This window comes from Molothrus aeneus, chromosome Z, assembly GCF_037042795.1.
Source record: "Molothrus aeneus isolate 106 chromosome Z, BPBGC_Maene_1.0, whole genome shotgun sequence".
Taxonomy (NCBI): domain Eukaryota; kingdom Metazoa; phylum Chordata; class Aves; order Passeriformes; family Icteridae; genus Molothrus; species Molothrus aeneus.
In genome coordinates, this window is record NC_089680.1 from 69,760,024 (window position 1) to 69,780,089 (window position 20,066).

Consider the following 20,066-nt stretch of genomic DNA (forward strand, 5'->3'; position numbering starts at 1 on the left):
AGGCAAGATTATTTTCAAACGCTAAAACATAGTTTTAAAATTTAACTTTTCAACTACTTTAGATATTTTGGAAGTTAAGGCTGAAATTGTTGCATTACATTGGAAATGGATAAGTGGTTCCATGCTGCTTGCTTGGCTGCAAAGGAAAGGACCCTCTTAAAACAGGAAAGAAACCAGTATTATCTGTATCTGTAGACACTTCTGGATATTTCAGGTTGTGCTTTGCTGTGTTAAAACTTTTCTGAAGAAGAAGAAGCTAACTCTTAAGCTGAATATCCCAGTTTGTACTTCTTTTTTTTTTTTTTTTTTTATTCTTTTACATGTCCCTTTTCTTGTGCAGTATAGGAATTTTCAGCTGATTTTGGGTCTTGAGGAGCCAAAAGTTAGGGCATGTAAGTCTACCAGTCTGCATTATAAGTATTTCTGTGACTTCACCCAAGGCCATACTGACCCTAAACCTTGTGAGCTGTTTGATTGTTCACAAAGATGTTGAAAGTTTAGGACCAAACTGTACTCAGAAATTGAGAGCAGTAAGGTAAAGAACCCTTTTCTTTTGTTTCTGCTCTGTGTCACGCATGTTCTAAATACAGGCCGGATTAAATGCATTCTGTATTTTTATTAAGTGAAAGCATCCTTGTGTTTGTGGGGTCACCTAATACATGTTTCCATCGATTAATGAGAAATTTAACGTGTATGAAAACAACTTTATGTCAATTTGGTAAAATAATAACCTGGCCAAAGAAATTGAAAATATAAAGAACCTTGATTCCTATATATGCTTTAAATTTGGGTGTTGAAAGAATGTTTTTAGATAGGATAGGATGTCTTGGGTGAAAATGCACCTTTCTTTTCTTTTCCCTTCCATTCTAATCTAATGCCTACAAATAAAATTTTCTAAGCAATTATGTGGAATTAAATAATAGAATTAGGTATTAGAAGTAGCTTTCAGGTGTGTAATAGAATATGTTCCAAACATTTTGCAAACTCATTGTGGAAGTATTTGTGATTGCTCTCTTTCAGCACCACATTAGGAAATTAATCTTCCTGGGCTCTGTACATCCAGAGGGCTGATATACAGCTAAATGTAAATTTAGTGCAGAGGAAGCCTAGAGAAACTACTCTGCAGTTTAAACATGACTTAAACTCTGTGCTTTTCTATTATCAGTTTAATAATTAACAGTTTTTAGTAAAAAAAAAAAAAAAGGAAAAACTTCTGAAATGCATTGTTACACTTTGCGCTATAAAATGCTTATTAATCCATATAAGTTACTGCAAAATCTTTTCATGAAATTGGTATATGGGTGCCTGAGAATAAACTTTGTAGTCTTAGAAAATCAGCAACATGCCTTGCCTTGTTTTTTAGAGATATATGCATGCTTATACACACAAATTTGATTATTTTAATTATTTTTAATGGGACCTGCCTAGAACATGAACCTGATCACCAGCAGTCACCTGTGCCCAGTAACTTCCAGAGGTGAGCTCTGTCATAGTTCTCCATCCCACGTGGGACTAATGACTGGCAAATCTCTGAGCTGGATCCTGATTTATTGTTTCCATGGCTGTACCAAACTGTGGTATTTGAAATAGGTTTTACCTTCTTTGTAGCATCTTGCTAAAGCTCTGCCTCCATAAAGTCTAATTATGTGCCAAAACTGTGTTGGGTGGTCTGTAGGAGTGCAAATAAAAATAGTGGGGTGATGTTAAGCAAAGGAAAACATAGGCATATTACCGGGAAATGCTTTCTGATAGGGAAATTTGTTTTACTGCCCAGGTGTTTTCTGTAGGAATTGGTGGCAGCCCCATTGTGCCCCTTGTTTTGAAAGGGACTGGAATGAAAAATGCATTGTAATTATGTGTATTGCCAGTGTAGTACATTTGATGACTTAACAAGGTGTTTGATTCACCTGTTGTTCAGTTAATGAGCCAATAGGTTCCTTCCATGAACTGTAAAAGGATATTACACCTACTCCTGCGCTGCTTTGATGGAATGAAACCAAACCTGTATCTTCATATAATTTAAAAAGTGTATATAATCATCAGTATATGACAATGATGTGTATGTAAGGTTTATGTAAGGGATGAGTGGGGATGGTTTGGGTTTTGAATGGATGGAAAACTTCCCCAAGTCATGAAGAATTCCTGTCTGATTTAGAGGGAGCACTGTGTAACATGTTTGTTTTGTAGTGCCCTGGCTGCCTGTAATTCTTAGAAGTAAGAGAATAAGAAAAATAATTTATCTTAAGGAATGTTCATAAGGGGTTTACTACTTATTTATCTTGAAATGTTGGTTGGGAGAGATAATGATGTCTGAGCTTTAGAAGCTCTGGTTCTGGCTGTGCCTCAGGAAGTGCAGCTGAGACTAAAGAAGTTGTGCCTTTAAAAATCCCCACTCCCTTGGTGAAAATCCCGATGGGTTCGGTGAAAATCCCGATGTGTTTTTGTGAGAATTCCGACGCATCGGGTGAAAATCCTGGCGTGTTTGTGATTTACCTCCCTCAGGGCAGGTGGCTCTGCCTTTGGGACCCGTGTGTGGGGTGCCTGGGGTGTCGGGAAGGACCCTGGAATAACAATGTCTGTGGAGCACAGTGGGAATTGTGTGCGGATCCAGCTGCAGCCCCGGACGGGCCACACACACGGAGACCCTGGCGAGGGGCCGGGGAGGCTGGTCCAGCTCAACTGCTGCCACCTAAACAAACACCAGCCACAGAGGCAGTGATTTAGTGCTTGATCTAAGTAGGTGACCACTGGGAAGTAAATCTTTCCAAGTGCTTCAGCGAGTCACTCCACATGTAATAAATAATGGAAATCCGGCAAGCTCTTTCTTTTTTTTCTTTTCTTCGGGGCTGGCAATTAAATAGACTAAATAGCCTTTGATAAACAATTATTTGAGTGCTAGCAGTCTCTTTTTTTACAGTAATGTGACAGGCTCTGGGTTTTTTTTTTGCCTTGCCTTTTGCTTAAGTTTGTAAACAGGGAGGGTAAGAGCTTAACAAATTCCACCTTAGATGCAGCACTGTTGCTAATGAGGATGATGGAAGAGATGCTGTTATTTGTCTCTCCCATTTCCTGTGGCTGCTTTTCCCTGGTCGGGCCTGTGAGTTCATTATAAGTTTACTAAAAGTTGAAAAGAAGGCTGGAGAAGCTTGTGCTAACCAAAACTTTTCACAGCATGCTAACTGAGAGAAATGCAGTTGGTAGAGCTCTTTGTGCTGTCCAAACGATCTTGGTTCAAGGTCTGAGTAGTTACTCTGCTCCAAACCACTGAGGATGTGTTGTTTGGTTAGCAAAGGTCACTGAGGGTTCAGGTTGTTTCCCAGGCAATTCCACCAGCTGAGGAGAGAGGAAGATGAAATGATTAATCCCTGGGTCAGTGTGAAAGTAATGACTCTCATATCACTTATATCACTTAATGTCTGTGTACTTCAGGACCTGAGAGTGGACACTTGAATGGATTTCTTGGAAGCCCGTTTTAGAAATAGCTGGCTTCTAATGTGCCTTATGTAATAGAAACATTAAGTGTTATCTTGTAAGTAATCTCAGAATTCTGAGTGCCACATGATTTTCCCCATCTCACCTCGGGTGTTCCTTCAGGTATTTCAGGTACACTGGAAATGCAGTGCATCATTTCTGTAGCCTTGAGGTAAGAAAAACAATTTCTGAAAGTGATTCCCTACCATATTAGTAGGTGTACAATTACCTACAAGGTGTATCTGTACAAGGAGTGACAGAAGTCCTGGTGAATTAATTAAGCTCTGCTATTTTCCTTGCTTAGCTATTAGATTATGTATTTGATTGCTGCTTCTGATAAGCAGTTGTTTGGAGAAATTAATTTAAAATACTGGCAATTTATCCCTTTACAACTGGTATTGTTGAAAAAGGAAGAATCAAACACTGTGATGTATAAATTCTCTTCATTTTTTCTCAACCTGTTAGGATCTGTTTATTTCACTAGAACTATCCAATTGTACAAAAAATGTCATTTAGGTGCTTTAAGATGCACTATAAATTACATTATAAAGGGCATCTTTGTATTTCTTGAGTAGAATGAGAGCCCAAACATATATCAAGTATACTTAATGTGTTCATAAAATAACAGATTTGGATTTGTACAAGAAAAATTATCAGTTATTCTTTCTCCCTCTTGGTGTTATTGTGTCGTCTCCCCTCCCTTCCTCTCCTCTCGATTTTTTCAGATTTTCCCTTTTTGGAATACCTGCTGAGCATTTCAAATCCCTGTGTGGACATCAAGGCTTGCTTTCATTTGCAAATGCTTTCCTTTTAGGAGGAAGAAATCTTTAAATCATGGCATATTGGCAAGCTTTAGTTTCCCAAACACAAATTACAGAGGGCAGTAGGTGCTCTGGAAAAGAGATTACTGTGTGTGGGCTCTAAACCTCCACTGCAAGACCCCAGTCCTGTATTTGCTGTGAGGATGAGCAGCAGCCAGGGCCTGGAAACCAGCTAGAATCTCACCAGTGGTTTCTCTTCAGAAACTCTCTCACCTCTCACAGCTCCAGAGGAAGCATTCATCTTTCTACCTGCAAAGGCACAGGAGAGCTCTCAACCTCATGTTAACTCTTGGGTTCACTAAAATAGCAGTATAAAATATTGAATGTTTAAATATGTTTAAACCCTCTCAGAGCAACTTCAACACCTCTATTACTTCTGCTGCAGTTACAGAAAATGTCTTGAAATGTAAGAAAAGGGCAAATTCAGGATGTCCTGCATTTTTTACAAAGTGACAAATATGGAAATATTGTGGGGTGAGGAGATGAAGAAATAAGAGAGCTGCAGAACGTGCAGGGAGGAAAGTGTTACGCTTCCTGTTGATTTCTTTCCTTATGCTGCAGTGATTTAAAATACACATCTTTGGTTTCCACTCTGAACTCAGTCTGTATTAGTAGACACAGAGAAAAATGACATTTTCTTTTAACACTGAAGAGAAGTCCCTAATTTCTGTGTCCACTCAGGACAGCAAGATCAGCTCTTTTTCTGGTGGAACAGCACTACCATAAGTTTAATATGGTAAACTTACCATACTAAGTTTGGTAAGTTTAAAAAACCTAAAAACCCTGTGAGGTGTTGTACCTGCCCATAGGATCTGACAAAGTGCTAATTACTGCCTGTTACATGTCAATATGTGGAATGAGTGTTTTTTTTATCATGAGGACAAAGCCAAAGCATCTTTGAGTTTTAAAATTTAAACGCCAGATTGCACATGGATTTGGAGCTGATGAGTAGAAGATTCAATTAGAATTGTTCTGAAATATGTTAGTCTCAGTGGAAAATGTGGTTCTCTTGCAAAAAATATGTTTCCTAGAAAGGCAGGTACATCACACAATTTCTAGAGTAGGTTTCTGGGTAGTATCATTCCAGGAAAAAGCTCTTTCATAGAAGATTATTTGTTTCATTCTCTTTTCTTGCTTCTCTCAGGTACCTCTGCAAATAATGCCTGACATTTAATTAAAAATTAGATGTCAACTGCTTTGTTGGGTACAAAGTGTAACTGGTGTTCTTCTTATTTTTGGAACCCAAAATCTAGTCTTTCTGCGTGTGTTTTTCTCAGATAAGTCCTAAGCTTTGGGGTTTTTTAAGAGTTTGAGGTACTGTTTTTTGTTCCGTTCATAAAAACACATTGTCTTTTCAGTGTGCGAATAATACCTGTAGGTTATTACCTTAACACAGATTTGTAACAGAACATTGTCAATACTCTTAGGGGCTGCAGAGGTGCCAAAAACTGGGATTTGGAAGCAGTCAAGTTTTTTTTAATACCAGTTCTTTGCTCATTTAATTGATGGCTGTACATCTTGCAAAACAATGGGAGATTTATTTCCATTAATTTACACTGAACTTGTTGCCTTGCAGTTGTGTTTTGTACGTGTTCAGTTCCAGCTGGAATGAGAATTTGTTGTTCTATATAGATAATCCATCCCAGGAACATCAGGGATGAATTTTGCTGTTTAGTTGGAATAAACCTGACAGTACCCTTTCAGTCTATCCTGAGTCCATTTTCTTCTCCTCTCAGCTGAATCACTCTCAGGAAAGGGGAAAAAAAAACAAAAAAAAACCCCAAAAAAAACAAAACAAAAAAAAAAAAAACAACCAAAAAGAGAAGGATTTATCTAATGTAGCTTTTAGAGACTAACTTGAGCTGCTGATTAGCAAGTTCTGATTTAAGTGAGAGGTCTAAGCCTGAGGTGATGTGTGGAAGATACACAGTTAAGAAAAACTGAACTTGTCTGGCCTTCACAAGCACTGTTTTATTTCCAGTTTTGGTGAGGTTTTCTTTGCTAATAATTGAAAAGAGAAGAATTTGCTGTCATCTTTTACTTCCCTGGGCTCACAAAGGAGTTAAAATTGTAGTCCTGTGACCTGCTGGGATTTTCTAAATCAGCCATTCACCGCTGCAGTTTTGGTTTTACCAGTGTTACTGACTTGGTGGACTGAAATACACTGAGCAGTGTAGGTTTCATCTCATTTAATACTAGTGAGACATTGCCCAGGACATGGGTCGAAACTGAGGAATTCAAATAAGGACTACATTAACATATACAGTATTTATTTTGGTTTTATATGCACTGATTTGTATGCAAGAAAACTGTTATGTTTCTGAGGCCACCTGAAGGTTTGGTTAGCTGTGATGATGGGCAAACCCCCATGTTTTCCCTGACTGTAAGTAACTAAATATGAGTTGTCTCTTCAAGAGATCAGAGAAATAACCAGCCTGCTCTTATGTGGGTGTGCTAGCTTTAAAAGCCTGTAAACTACATAACCAAGATGTTTTGTTCCCAAAAGTCCTTGCAGGCCGTGGGTAAATCACTAAAGATGTTTGGGAAGGGGATTTTAATAGGGCCCTTATGTGGACATGTGGTAGCAGAAGTGCTGTGCTAACCAGTGGAAGGGGGGCTGTTATCTCTAGTAGGTACATGACATAATTACAGTTTAGCAGTTCTTTTTTCAGTGATGTAATCTGGGGATAAAACCAGCATGACTGCAAAAAGGACATTCTTTCTGTGGAAAAGAACATGCAGATACCAGTCCTTTAATTTTTTTCCTTTTTGAATGTGGTCCTCCAGAACTTTTTCAAATCAATTTCTCTAAAACAACTATTTTCTTTGTTGAATGCCAAGATGTAAACTTACAGAGGATAAGACTGACCTTATTCACTGTCACTGAGGGTGTTCATTTGTGGGAAATAATCAGGACAGATAAAATGTGGAGAGAATAAGATAATAAAACAGTCTCCGGCTCTAGTAAAAACTGAGCACTCCCCAACTGAAAAACCCAAACACGAGATGAAAGACAGCAGATACCTAATTTTGGGTTTCATTTCTGTGGGACAGGCTAATACCTAAAACTGAGGAGTGTGACATCTACTCACACACCTCTGTTACCAACTGTTTTCAGGCCTGGTAGTGGGGAGCTGCTGCCTCTGCCCCTCGTGGCTGAGCTGTGTGTTTTATCTCAAGTTTGTCAGGCAAGGCTTGCAGAACACAAGCTGGGGCTCTGCCAGGGCTGCATGTGCTCATCAAACATTGTTTAGTCACTGCAGCATGTTTATGCCATCTGCAAATGCATGTGCTCCCCTTCCTGAACAATGCTCTTTAATCAAGACCACTATCGTGGAGAGGCTAGCAGGAGCAGTGTACATAATCAGCAGGATGCCAAAATTAGAGTTACACGTGCATTCTGCCCAACCCCACCACGTCAGCTCGGGGTAACAAGCTTCCAGAGGGTGCCACTTCTCTGGAATTAGTACCTTTATCCATAATCTCTCATACTTCTGTGTATATTATTCAGAGTCCCAAGTTGTTTAAAGAGCTTTGTGATAATAATAACAAATCAAGAGCAGTCGTGGAGAATTGTTAAGCCTGTAGGAATTGCCTGCTATCTTTTATTTGTTAGGAGACTCCATTTTCCAGGTCTGTCTAAACAGAAACATCCACTAAACTATTTCACATCTGTTGTGCTCCTTTCTTCATATTACAAAAGCATGAGCTTTTTGTTCCACATACTTTTCTGAACAATTTCTTCATTGTGTTAAAGCTCCTGTAACTTCTTGCTGGTTCTTTTTGCTGGGTACTAAAAGAGCTCTTAAAGAATGCAAATGTGTTTGAGGTGGTGTTAATTCCCCTGACAAGAGCCAGGTGAAGTGTGCCAGGCAGTGTTCTGAGAATGTGTGTGTTCAGAGATGATGGTCATGATATTTGAATGATTTACATATGAATCATATGTGTATAATGATATATATTCATAAATATACACTCAATTTTAACCTTTCCATTTCTTGCAAAATAATAGAATAATTAGAGCTGATATGGACCTTATAGACAACTTCTGTTAACTTCTTGTAAATTTTTAATGGCAATTATTAAAGGTGTTTTGCTTCAACAATAACTTGTCTTCTCTTGACAGCCTAATGTTTTGTTGTGGGTTTGCTTGTGGTTTCTTTTTCCTATGAAAATCAGTAGTGTGGTAGGAGGAAATGTCTCTTCTGACAGTGCTGTAGTGCTTGACAAAGTTCATCTAGTTAATCCCAGTATCCCTAGACCTGGTGAGACAACCACCTTGGACTTTTCTTCCTTCTCAAACCAATTTTTTTCTTATAAAAAACTTTTATATTTTAAATTTAATCTTTACATCTTTTTAATTGCAATTTTAAGGCTTTAAGCTAGATTTGGACAAAATCTATCTATCTAAACTCAGAGTTTCTCTGCTCCTTCAGGCGTGTTAGAGTTTCCGTATTGAAAAAGAGAAGCTTAAAACTGAGTCAGTGACGTGTCTGTCTGTCTTTCATAGGTTAAAATTTCATGACACCATAATTTTGTAGCGAGGCTCTCTCTGTGATTGCACAGCTAATTCAGAGGTCAACGAAATTCTGTAACTGCTTTTTGTTTCATTTACCACATCTGACATACTTGGTCTCGATTCATCAAAACTGGGTGCAGTGAAACATTTCTCAATTATCTGCCAGTCTTGGATTTTAGTCAATTAATTTTCAGTTCTCTGTTGCTTTTACCTGAAGAAACTCTTGTATTTCATGGTGTGTGAGTGACTCTGCAGGTTTTGCTCAGTGACAGTTACAAAACTGGGTATTTTATGTACTTTAGCATGGAAAATGATGTCATTCAACAAATGGCAGCTACTTTAATTAAAAAAGAAATTAAAGTCCCTACATGTCAGGTCACATGGTTTAGGAAAATAACATCAATTCCATGACACAGGAGTGTTTTCCTTTCAGCTGCAACTTTAAACCTGATCCAGACCATGACATTGGAAAGAAATATATTTCCATATGGTAAAAGAAATGCAGTAATTTTTGTTGAAAAATTCATGTGGGTTTCTCCATAAAGCTGTTAATGCTTCAATAGTCTGGTGGGTGACAAAAACCCTTTGTGCCTTATTGTTTTAGTGCTTTGGAAGAGAAAATGGCAATCAGGGGAGAGTGGTCTTTATCATAGGCACTCTTTTTAAAATTAGATATGAAATGTTACAACTTATTCGTATATGATGGCAACCTCAGGTTCTTCGGGCTATACTGAGCTCTCTGTAGCCTTAGATTAGGGGAGTGTGCATTGATTTGAAAAGGAAATCTGTATTTTGCTCTAAGGCTAAAACAGCAGCTAAGGAAAAAAAATATTCTGAAATTGGTTTTTGAACGTTGGGATATGCTGTGGGAAATGCAGGGGAAAATGTGTGAAACCTTTTTTTTTTGTGTTCCTTTGAATTCAGAAAAGTAAATTTATAGTGCAGTGGTAACATATATGTGGTGGCAGTCTGTGGTATTTGCTTGAATCTGTCATGAGTGTTGTGTAATTACTGTTTTCTGAGTACTGTGTGGCAAGATGGAGACTGTATTTGTTAAAGCTTTTGGGTAGTACTCAAAAACGGGTTATTGCTGACAAATAGCTGCTAACACCAAAGCTACAGAATTTGGGTAGTTTAGGAACTAACCCTGTCTCTTACATTAACACAGCTTGGATTGCACAATGACCTTATTAGCTGAAATGTTCTGGTATTTCTACAGAAACCCACTGGAAGCTTACAGCAAGTTCTGAAAAAGTACATTTAACCTGTTAATTGACTTACGTGGCCTTTGTTGAAGGAACGTGCCTTTTGAGAAGTGAACATGCATTTTTACTTCAGAAAAAGAAAGTGCCAATAAAACCTGAAGTTGTAGCTAAGACATTGTTGAGCCCCATAGGGCTTTTGTTTTTTTCTTTTTCCAGTAATTAAGGACATCCCAAGTGATGTCTGAATGGACTCTTGGTTTGCCCTGAAGTTGAGGGTTGTTTGAGAGATAGGATCTGGTTTCCTTCAGTGTTTGTTTTCCAAGGATTATCTTCTGGTTGCAGTAGATGCCCAGCTGTTTAGCAGGTCCTAAATTTTCCATTCATTATCAACTTGACACCTATGCAAGATAGGCCAGATCTTGAGTTTCCATCAGGTCTTTCCCATGGGCATGGAAGCTAATTTTAAAACATTCTGTAGATAAAGCCTTCAAATGATTGTTTCAGAGCATTTTAGGTCATAAGATTCTTTTATTTTACTGTGTGCACTCTTGTAATTGGTGGGGAAGGCAGCAGTTGCAGGCAATGGCATGGACACTAGATAGTTTTGTAGTTGTGCTGTTGTAGGTATTTCAGTTTGGACACTTCTGTCAAAACATCTTTTTTTTTTCTGGAAGTTCCACTGGGATTAACACTATGAAAATGCTGGTTGTTTTTGCTGAAACAGTTTTTCATAGTCCTCTCTCTGTGGTGACTTTAAAAGCTGATCTGTCTGCCTGTTGGCCTTCTCAGGCTCAGGGAGGTTTCGTGTACGTATTCTCTGAAGAATTTCAGCCTGACTTTTTTGTTGTTTTACCTTTTCCAAGTGTTACACGAGGAAGTTCTCACTGCTGAGAGAGAGTGATGTGCAGCACTTAAGTCAGCAGTACAACAGATAGCCAAGAAAAAGAACCTGGAACTTTTAACTTATTTGTCAAACACAATTACAAGTGAGTTTGGGTTTCAGACATACTATTTATTGTTCAGTCCATTAGCTGGATCCTGTTGGAGCAAACAATCAAACACAGCTGAAGCAGCAGCTTTTCAGTTCGAAGCTTCTAAATTTTGATCATTTCAGCTATGTGACGTCCTCGTAAGTTGAAAATTATTTCTCAGTGCAACTCAGAGATTTCATTTGTTGAAAGGGGAAGTGTGAGATGTCAAGGGAGGGCTCACTTCTCATATTTGTGCTAAGCCTCAAAAACTGGCTACTAGGTCAGCCAATTTATGTCTCAATAGCTTTGGACTTGAACAGCAGTCATTCTTTACTGTGCCTTCACGGTGACTCAGCCCATGCAGATTTCCATCCCCCTTTTCCATCCCACTCCCCTGGATTAGTCATATGCAATTTAGAAGAATTAGAGAAGCTGTTTCTGGGCTCTCTCTGCAGACAGTTCTTGATTATCAAATGACAAAAGGACTTAATTCACAGATAGCTTGTAACTTGGAGACTTCATTCTGAACAGAAGTGAAAGCCTGTTCCTTTCCTTAAAAAAAAAAAGTTACTGTGATAAAATCAGTGTCTGGATTTGTAAAGAAAAACATAATTACAATTTTGCACTAAATTCTGTTAGCACAAAAAATCAGCTAAAAAAAATCTCAAAACTAATTCCATCTCTTGTGGTCTGTTTGTAATATCCATCTTTTTTGCAATGTTTTCACTTTAATTTTCTGTCACCTTGCTTTTTTGAGTCCCTTCCCTGAAGCTTATTGCTGAGCACAGCTATACAATTATCAAGATGAAGATTAAAACTGCTAAAACACTGACTTTGGTGCCTGTTACACCTTGGAACTGCACGAGTACATTACAAGCAAAGAACTTCCATGGCTCCCCTTCAGCATCTCATATGGCATCCATCTGTGGTCTTTTGGCAGCAGCCTGGGCTGCTGCATGGGAGTTTTTGGAGTTCAGAGCTAGCCTCATATCTGCCTTCCCATCACTCTGGAAGTTATGAAAATCCTTCATGGCTGCCCTGAAGTGAGGTATTAAAATATTACAGAAACATGAGATGTAATTAATAACGCTGCGAGTTAATAATGGGAATGTAGGCTTGGGGTTTGATTGTTTTTTTGGGTTTTTTTTTGGTTTTTTTTTTAATAACAAAGCCAATATCTTTGATTTAGTTTCTTTAGCTGTGTGTTCTCTCTGTGCAGATTATGGTGGATTTCCTATACACAGATGTAAAGGGTGATTGATTCTTGTTTGATTAATTTGCTTTATGCTGCCTTGCCTTTAGAAAAGGTAATAAAGACCATACAGATGGTTGAATCAAGTACATAGATCTATATCAACAAGATTTAAAGCATTTAAAGGATCAAAAGTCTCACTGTTTCTTGCTTAAGAAAGCACATTTAAATGAGGCTTTTCCTGCTTAAGTGGGAGTGTCAAAGTACAAAAGACTAGATATAAAAAAGAGTTTACAAAAGATAATGAGAATAATATAATGAAAAAAACCTGCAACTGATAAAATTAAGAGAATAAATTCTTTCTTTTTGAAAAAACATCCTGTGAATTGTGCTAGGCTTATATTCTTGTTAGGTTTACTGGGTTTCTGAATAATGCTGAAAAAAGTTGCCATCACTTCAGAGCAGACCAAGATGTTCCATTAGTATTTCTCCTCTGAATCTGAAGCAAAAATATTTGTGTGTCACAAAGACAATCCATTAGTTACTAGGGAAGATATTACATAGATGAAAACATTTAAATTACCATTCTCCTCAAATAAATGGTGTCCAAGAGAGCAAAAAGAATTGGCTGAACCGATTTCTGGCTCGCTCAAGTCTGGTTTTAATGCTAAATCCATGGGAAGTTAAGGAAGACTTGAAAATGTGCTACTGTTCTGTCAGCATGCAGTGGGTATCCTATCCCACTTGTTGGTGTTGAAATCTGAAGCTGCCTGTGCTGTAGTCAGTCTGGAATTAAAGTAATAGGCAAGTCTGCTAAAATACTAAAGGGATTACAGAATGAAAATGTAATTCTGGCTGGTAAATTTCCTTTACAAAAAAAAATCCCTCTGCAGGACAGGATCAAGGCTTACATCCCTATAGTTACTCATGTCCAAAGAAGAGAATGTCAGGATTGCTTAGACTGACCTAAAAGTGAAAAAAAAAATAAAAGATTGCATCTGTGGATGAAGAATATCACAGTAGATTTTTTGAGGTAGTGTTGCAGAGGTTTCCATATTCTACACAAAAGCTGGATTTAATTACTTCCATTGAAATGTCTGAGGATTTGAGACTCAGTGAAATAAGTAATTGCTGTGGTTCTTACATCTGTACTTGTTGTTCAAGCCTAAAATATATGTGGTATGTTTCATGTCTACTGTAGATAGAAAGTCTCCATGAAATCTGAGGATTTCATCCCTGCATGTTGTGTCCTTGAGGTATCCACTGCTGTGTTTTCATGTGTTCAGAGAATAAAATGTCAGTGAATTCCCACATTAATTTTTATATCTTGTGTTAATCTTTGTCTTGATCATTGCTCTGAAATGAGAATCTGCCATGCAAGTTCTGCATTTCATTCCCCCATTTTGGTGAATTAGGTAAGGCAGAATAAAATCCAGGAATGGAAGTTGTATCAGAAACCAAAGATTTTCAGAAGTGCCAGGGCAGTGATGTGGCTCTTGACTCATACATCTGTGTTTGGCCTTATCATCTGCAGAGTGAAGAAATGAGACATCACTTTGAGATGGAGAGCAAAAAAAAAGTGTTTGAGTGCATTTTCCAAGTGGTGGAAATGGTTATCATGAGGAAACCAGGCAGTTTCTTGTTTCTTACAACAAAAGTGAGTCAAAAGATGTGATCTCTTAAAACAAGAATATGAGAGCAACCTCAGAACCTTAGAATTTAGCAGAAAGAGTTGTTGGAAATTGGAGAAATATTTTAAAGTTTCTTCAGAGGAGCCCTTTTGAAAGGGTTTGAGGGGAGTTTGGGCTTGCAGCTTTTGCCAGCAATTTTCCATATTGGAGAGACTTGAGCAAAGGTCAGAATTTAGACACTGGAAGTGAAATGGATACGTTTAATGTCTTGAATGTAGTGCTTTTTGAGACTGGGAAAAGCAAATTACTGTTTTCTCTCTGTAAACTCTTGGTGGTGGCAGTTCTGTGAATGAATAAGTATAGTTGTGGGGTTGTAAAATGGTGTGAAACATTTTTTTTTTTTGTGAAGTGGTTTGTGCCTGTGTGGAGGCTGGAGGTGGAGGTGAGAAAAGAAGAACATAAAGCAGGAAACCTCTGGGTGAGATACGTACATTTGGTGAGATAAACTGACACAGGGTCATCAGCCTCTCTCAGGGGGAGATGAGGAGAAGGACTGGGTTAAGCTGGGCAGTTCATTAAGGCAGAACAGCTGTAGCTTGACATTTTGGTGCTCTAAAACTGGGATTGGCCTAAGTTCATTTTGGATCCTTTCGGGTTTTGTGCATTCGGAGTGCTGTGTCTCCTTTGGCCCAGGACCATCAGTGCACATACAGTATAAAGCTGAGAAAATAGTGCCTTGAACAAATGTGCTCTCCATGTCATGTTCAAAACAAACAGGCAGTGTATTGCTGTGGAAACCAGACAATAAACAAGTGAAAAAAGAGACAATCTCCCTTAAATTCACAGTGTGCGAGCAGTTAGTTCATTTAACAAGATTATCTTCTGCAGAGTGTTATCACCACATTGTAGCAACACTCAGTATCTGTTTAAGTTGTTCTCAGCCTGCTTTTTATCCCTACAAATTTATATTTCAATAAAGCTAAGAAATATTGTGTGAATATTTAGGATGATTGCATAATTCAAGAAAAACACAGCACGAGGTTGGCTCTGATGGTCTTAGAAACCGAACAGAGAATGGTGTCTTGTTTCATTTTTGTTCATTTTTTTTTCCCCCCCTCCAGACCTCACTCCAGGTTCACAAACAAGCAAACAAAAGGAGTTAAACTCAGTCTTTAGTCCCTGCCTCTGTACCTCAGCAGTGGATTTTGGAGCTGCTGTGGAGCCTGAGCTGACAGGCGAGGAGGCAGCGCTGGTCCAGGACAGGGTGGTTCCTGCTGGTTACTCACCCACTGGACAATATGCTGGAAAAGCTTGCAGCACTGCTCTTTTCATCAAGTTCCTGAGTTATGAAGGGCTTCTGTTCTGCCCTGGTTGCAGGCCATCACTTTTATTGTATCTCATTCGTTTTTGGAAGCGTCTTTCAGAACTCGCGTTGGTGGGTTGCAGTTACTGTAGTGGTCTAATGCAGACTGATTTGGAAATACTCTGTGCCAATCTTTAAAATAATTTCCTCAGTATTTTTAAGTCTTCTAGCAAATCTTTAGACAGCTGAGACTGATCCATTTCCTCTTCTGAATCTGAAAAGCAAAAATATTTGTATCATGAAGACAGTTCATTGGTTACTAAGGAAGATATTACATAGATGAGCACACTTAAGTTTGTAACGTGTTGGATTCTATCATGAAATCAAGACTACTAGATCAATATAATTTCATGATAATTTTGTTGGCACCTTGTTTTATAAGGTAAAAATTACATTTGCTTCTCAAAAAGAGAAGTGAACGTGTGTATTCACTTCACTTCTCTTTTGTTCCTTCAAAAAAGGCCACATAAGTTGATTAAAAGGTTAAATGTAACATTTTAAAATTGGTTTCAAATTGGTAATATCCTTGCTATGTTCATTAACCTTCATGGGTCTGTTCCTGCTGATCTGGATAATGAAGAGAAAAAATTTGACTGCTCCTTGGGTTGTATCTGCACCAGCTTTATTTATTTGTGAATAAAAACACAGCAACACCTGTGACAGCCCTGTGCTGTAGGTGTCAGATATGGTTCCTCAGCACTCCCAGGCACAGGGTAGGATTGTTGGGGCTGTCCTGTGCAGGGCCAGAACCTGGACTTGTAAGGGACCCATCAGAATCATCAATCTCAGGATATTCCATGATCCTAATAAAGTCCCAGATGTGGTAGCCCTCCTGGGCCCCTTGCTGTAGGCATGCAGTTAATTTAGGAGTATTAGGCCACTGAATTAATTAAAAAGTAGTCTCAGCTCTGTACCCAGACTGTTTTCTCTCTCCTGAATTGTATGAGAAGTGCACAATCTTATGACCTGTGGGAAGGCAACTGTTTTAAATATTAAAAATCTTTATGTAGTTGGTCCAGATTGGAATTGCTTTAAGGCCTTGCCCTCCAGTTTCAGGTTGGCAGTCTGAGTGAATAAAACTTCCAGTCTTCCCTTGAAAGAAGTTTCTTTTGACTCTGGTACTAAGGCTCATATAAACTTACATTTTATTTCTTTCTTGGCTCGACTGGAGAACCACAGAGACAGGACTGTGCTGTGAGCCTCAGTGGGGCTGAAATGGGGTGTAACTCCTGAAACCTGACTGCTGTAAATAACGGCTCCAATATAAAGAAATTGCTAGTTGTGAGTGAACAATGGAAGTATTGTGTATTTGCATCAGTTTTGAGACAGCAACCAAAAAAACCCCACTCACAGGAGCACCATTTTGGTAAGGAGAAACATCAGAGTGGTGGCTGTGCATGGCTTGCTAACAGAAATGCACATCCCCTGACCTCACTTCAGGTGTGCTGGTTGAGATTGAAAAGTTGATGTTTTTTTTTACAGGTACCTGGAATTTTAAGTTAACAGTTGTTTTCCAGCTCAGCCCTGCAAGGAGAACAATCTCAGTGTCTGTAGGCAGATGGAAAGGTGAGGTAAAAATAACAGATGCCTTCTGAATAATCGCAAGTCTGGACTTGCTGAGGCTTCTCCCACAACCCTGCTGGGCAGGAGGTAATTTCTGAGAAGAGTGATTCTGCCTGTCAGGGAGGAGCTGGCCCACTGGGAGGGGCAGAAGAAGCTGAGGGGAAGGTCTCAGCTGCATCATAAAAGTTCCACTTTTACAAATCCAGTGATTCACCGGCGCTGCCTGGTGACCTGAGTCAGAGCTGGAGCGGGTGGTGACAGCAGCCAGCCCCATAGAAGGACATTAATTAGCTAATTGCTACTAAAAAGAAAGCTGTTAATAGCTCTCACTTTTCATTCAGCCCTACTAAATGCAGAGAATAATGCAGGCTGAGCAGGAATATTGAGGAAAAATTAATTAATTTTTTTTTTGCCGATGTTATCTACAAATTGGATTAAAGCTGCTCAGTGCCACCATATTGTGATTGAAAGGCAATTAATGGACTTAGGATGAGCTTTCTGATGTTGGTAACTGGATTATTATACATGAAAAATAGGTTTCAGGCTGTTCTAGGGAGTGAGGGGAAGAATTTAGCTTTACTGGACTAGCATATGATTTTTGGCAGGGAAAATTGTTCTGAAATTAAATGCTACAGTGAAGGAGAAAACTATGAAAAATAATGCTAAATGTAGGGCTTCACTTCCTTAAGGTTATAGACTACTTCCTGTATTTTCATCAAATATAATTTTAATTACATTTCACATTTTTTGCATGGAATTTCTGTACATATCAGTAGCATCTAGACCCCTTTATGTCATGTCTTAAAGAAAAAGAAGTACTGGTATGGGAAACATCCAAACTAAACAGTAATATATAAGATTTGAAGGCTAAGTAGATGCATTTTACTGATTTTTAAAAAATTATTCTTTATTTGTAACCTACCACAGTTGCCTAGCTGAATCAGAATTTTGGCTTTCACTCAAGTTTTGGCAGTCCCCATTGTGAACATTAGGGGAAACACTTAAATATGCATGGTTTAAAAGCTTAAAAATATCAAAAACCCTATGGAACAAAAGATAAGAGGTAATATATTTTAACCATATTATGATTTTGGGACAATGAAAAATCTTATGATTTCTTTTGTATGGGTCATTAGAGTTGGAGTTTAACTTGACAAAAGCAAACAAATATTTGTTCTCCTAGTGCCACTACTGACTCCTTCCTTTACATTTCTTTCTGAATGACAACAGTTTGAAATGTTTAAATTAGAAAGGACAAACCTTAATGACAAATCCTTAAGAAAAGAGGTTGAGGACTTCTGAGTCCAGCCTGTGGAGAATGTGAGTAATGGCTGGAGAAGTGCTCATTAGCCAAAGGCAAGGAGAAGTGGATGCTGTGCTTTGTTAATATCCCTTTTCAGCAGCGGCTGAGATTGTCTAATCCAATTTTGTGTTATTGGAGGAAAATTTGAAGGCCTGTAAATTGTGGGCCATCTGCACTCAGGAGACTAAACTTTTAAGTTAAATAATCATGATTTCTATAGCTCTGGAAAGGAAATGGTGTAAATAACTGATTTATCACTCAACTGTATACTGCAAAAACCTGCTTAGCTTCAGGTTGAAATAGATTTGTTCTTGTGTATTGTCACTTCTGCAGGTGTTAGAAAAGAACAAACAGAAGTTGACAACTACACTTGTTTTGTTATTAAATTCTGTTTCTCTGTTCATTTTTCTTAAAAAACAGTCAAGTGGCTTCAATTTGAACAATGCTTCAGACAAGTAATCTGAGTTAAAAGAACTACTCTCAACATTGGACATTCATCTGTACTGATAAAAAAAACTTGGTGAAAAATGGGTAGAAAGGAAATAGTCTGTGGCAAAATGAGTTGAGTTTTGAAGGAAGGGAGAAAAACAGTGGAATAGTGGAAAGAGAAACAGAAGGCAAACTCCTCATTTTTGTGTCTCAGTTCCCAGTGAAAGTGATTTGTAGCAAAAAGGCACAATGGAGCTCACACTTGGAGAAGGGTATTTGAGTTTTCTAATGCTTTGTGAGGCCTAAGAAATAGCTGAAGGATGAGAGTTTTATCTGTTGCAAGATATTTAAACCCACTGAAATCGTGCTGAAATTTGTCATTTGCTGTTTTCTGTTTTGTTTTTGCTGAAGACGGAGTTGGCAGCTCAGAATACAAGAGGAAAAGGTTTTGGGATAGGTGTGATGATGCTGAAAATGAAGTATTTCAACAGGCAGACAAAATGCATTTGTAATGCTCTGACATTAATTTCTGCTCTGTCATTTTACCAGTTAACACCCTAATAGCTGGAGCAGTGCAAGAAAACACAATAACCACTGTCAGTGTGTGACCAGACCATTGTCTGGGCACAAATTCAGGAAAACAAAGACAAAACAGTGAAAAGCTAAAATTTCCACAGACTAGGTGTGAACCTGTAGGCAGTGGTTCTGCTTTTCAAAGCATTGGCCAATACAGACATTGGACTATTCAAAGTAAAGAAAAGGTAAAATGCAGAATAGTTTTTAAATTTGCATTTTATTTCCATTTACAGAAGATACGCTGTAATCAAATTTCTAGTGTTCATCTTTATCAAAATTCTCCTCATACTACTAATTTCCCCGGCCTTTCAATTAACATAGATGCATAGTTTTTCATCTGTTTCTTCATAGTCTTTTTGTTGGACAATATGCAAGTGAAAAGAGTAAACACATTTTTTGATTGTTTTAAAGAAATTGTCACATTGCAGTCAAACAAGAATAGAAACCCTAAGCTGGAGTGGAAACCACCTTGACATAATTGGAGATCAGTACTATTTAGTCTTTTGAGTGTTGTGTCACTGCTGTTAATTTTTTTTTTTTTAATTCACAAGTTTATTTTTTATTTTCCATTAATAGGAAATATGAAAAAAAAGCTCTGTTAAGGGGAAAGAAGAATAAAGGTAAAATGCTGGGCTTGCACAGGTAGTTACACTGTATTTAAAAGGTGCTGTAAGCTTACATGAATGATTAAAAAGAGAGCCCACAGGACCTGAGTATTTGCTGATACTTTAAGTTGTCTATGAATTGGAGTAGTGCTTGAATTGGAGTAGTGCTTGAATAGTATTCCTTTATTTTCTGTCCATGGTAACCATGACAAATTAACCCAAAACATTCACTGTCACTAGAGAACATAAATCTTTCTTTTCTAACATTTTTGCTGTATGCAGTTAAAATAAACAGCTTTATTTCCTGCAAGCCCTTGTGAAATAGCCATTATGAATCAAACATTGAGAGTTTCACTCTCAAGCATGAAAGTCTCTGAACAATGTATATTTTGGTACATATTGAACATTTTCTGTAAG

General features: G+C 38.1%; 1 protein-coding gene across 5 annotated transcripts in view; it reads left to right on the forward strand.

The window, feature by feature from the left end:
- XRCC4 (X-ray repair cross complementing 4) overlaps positions 1 to 20,066 on the forward strand; it is a 144,576-nt gene that overhangs the window by 18,497 nt on the left and 106,013 nt on the right. The gene's annotated exons all lie outside the window — the stretch shown is intronic.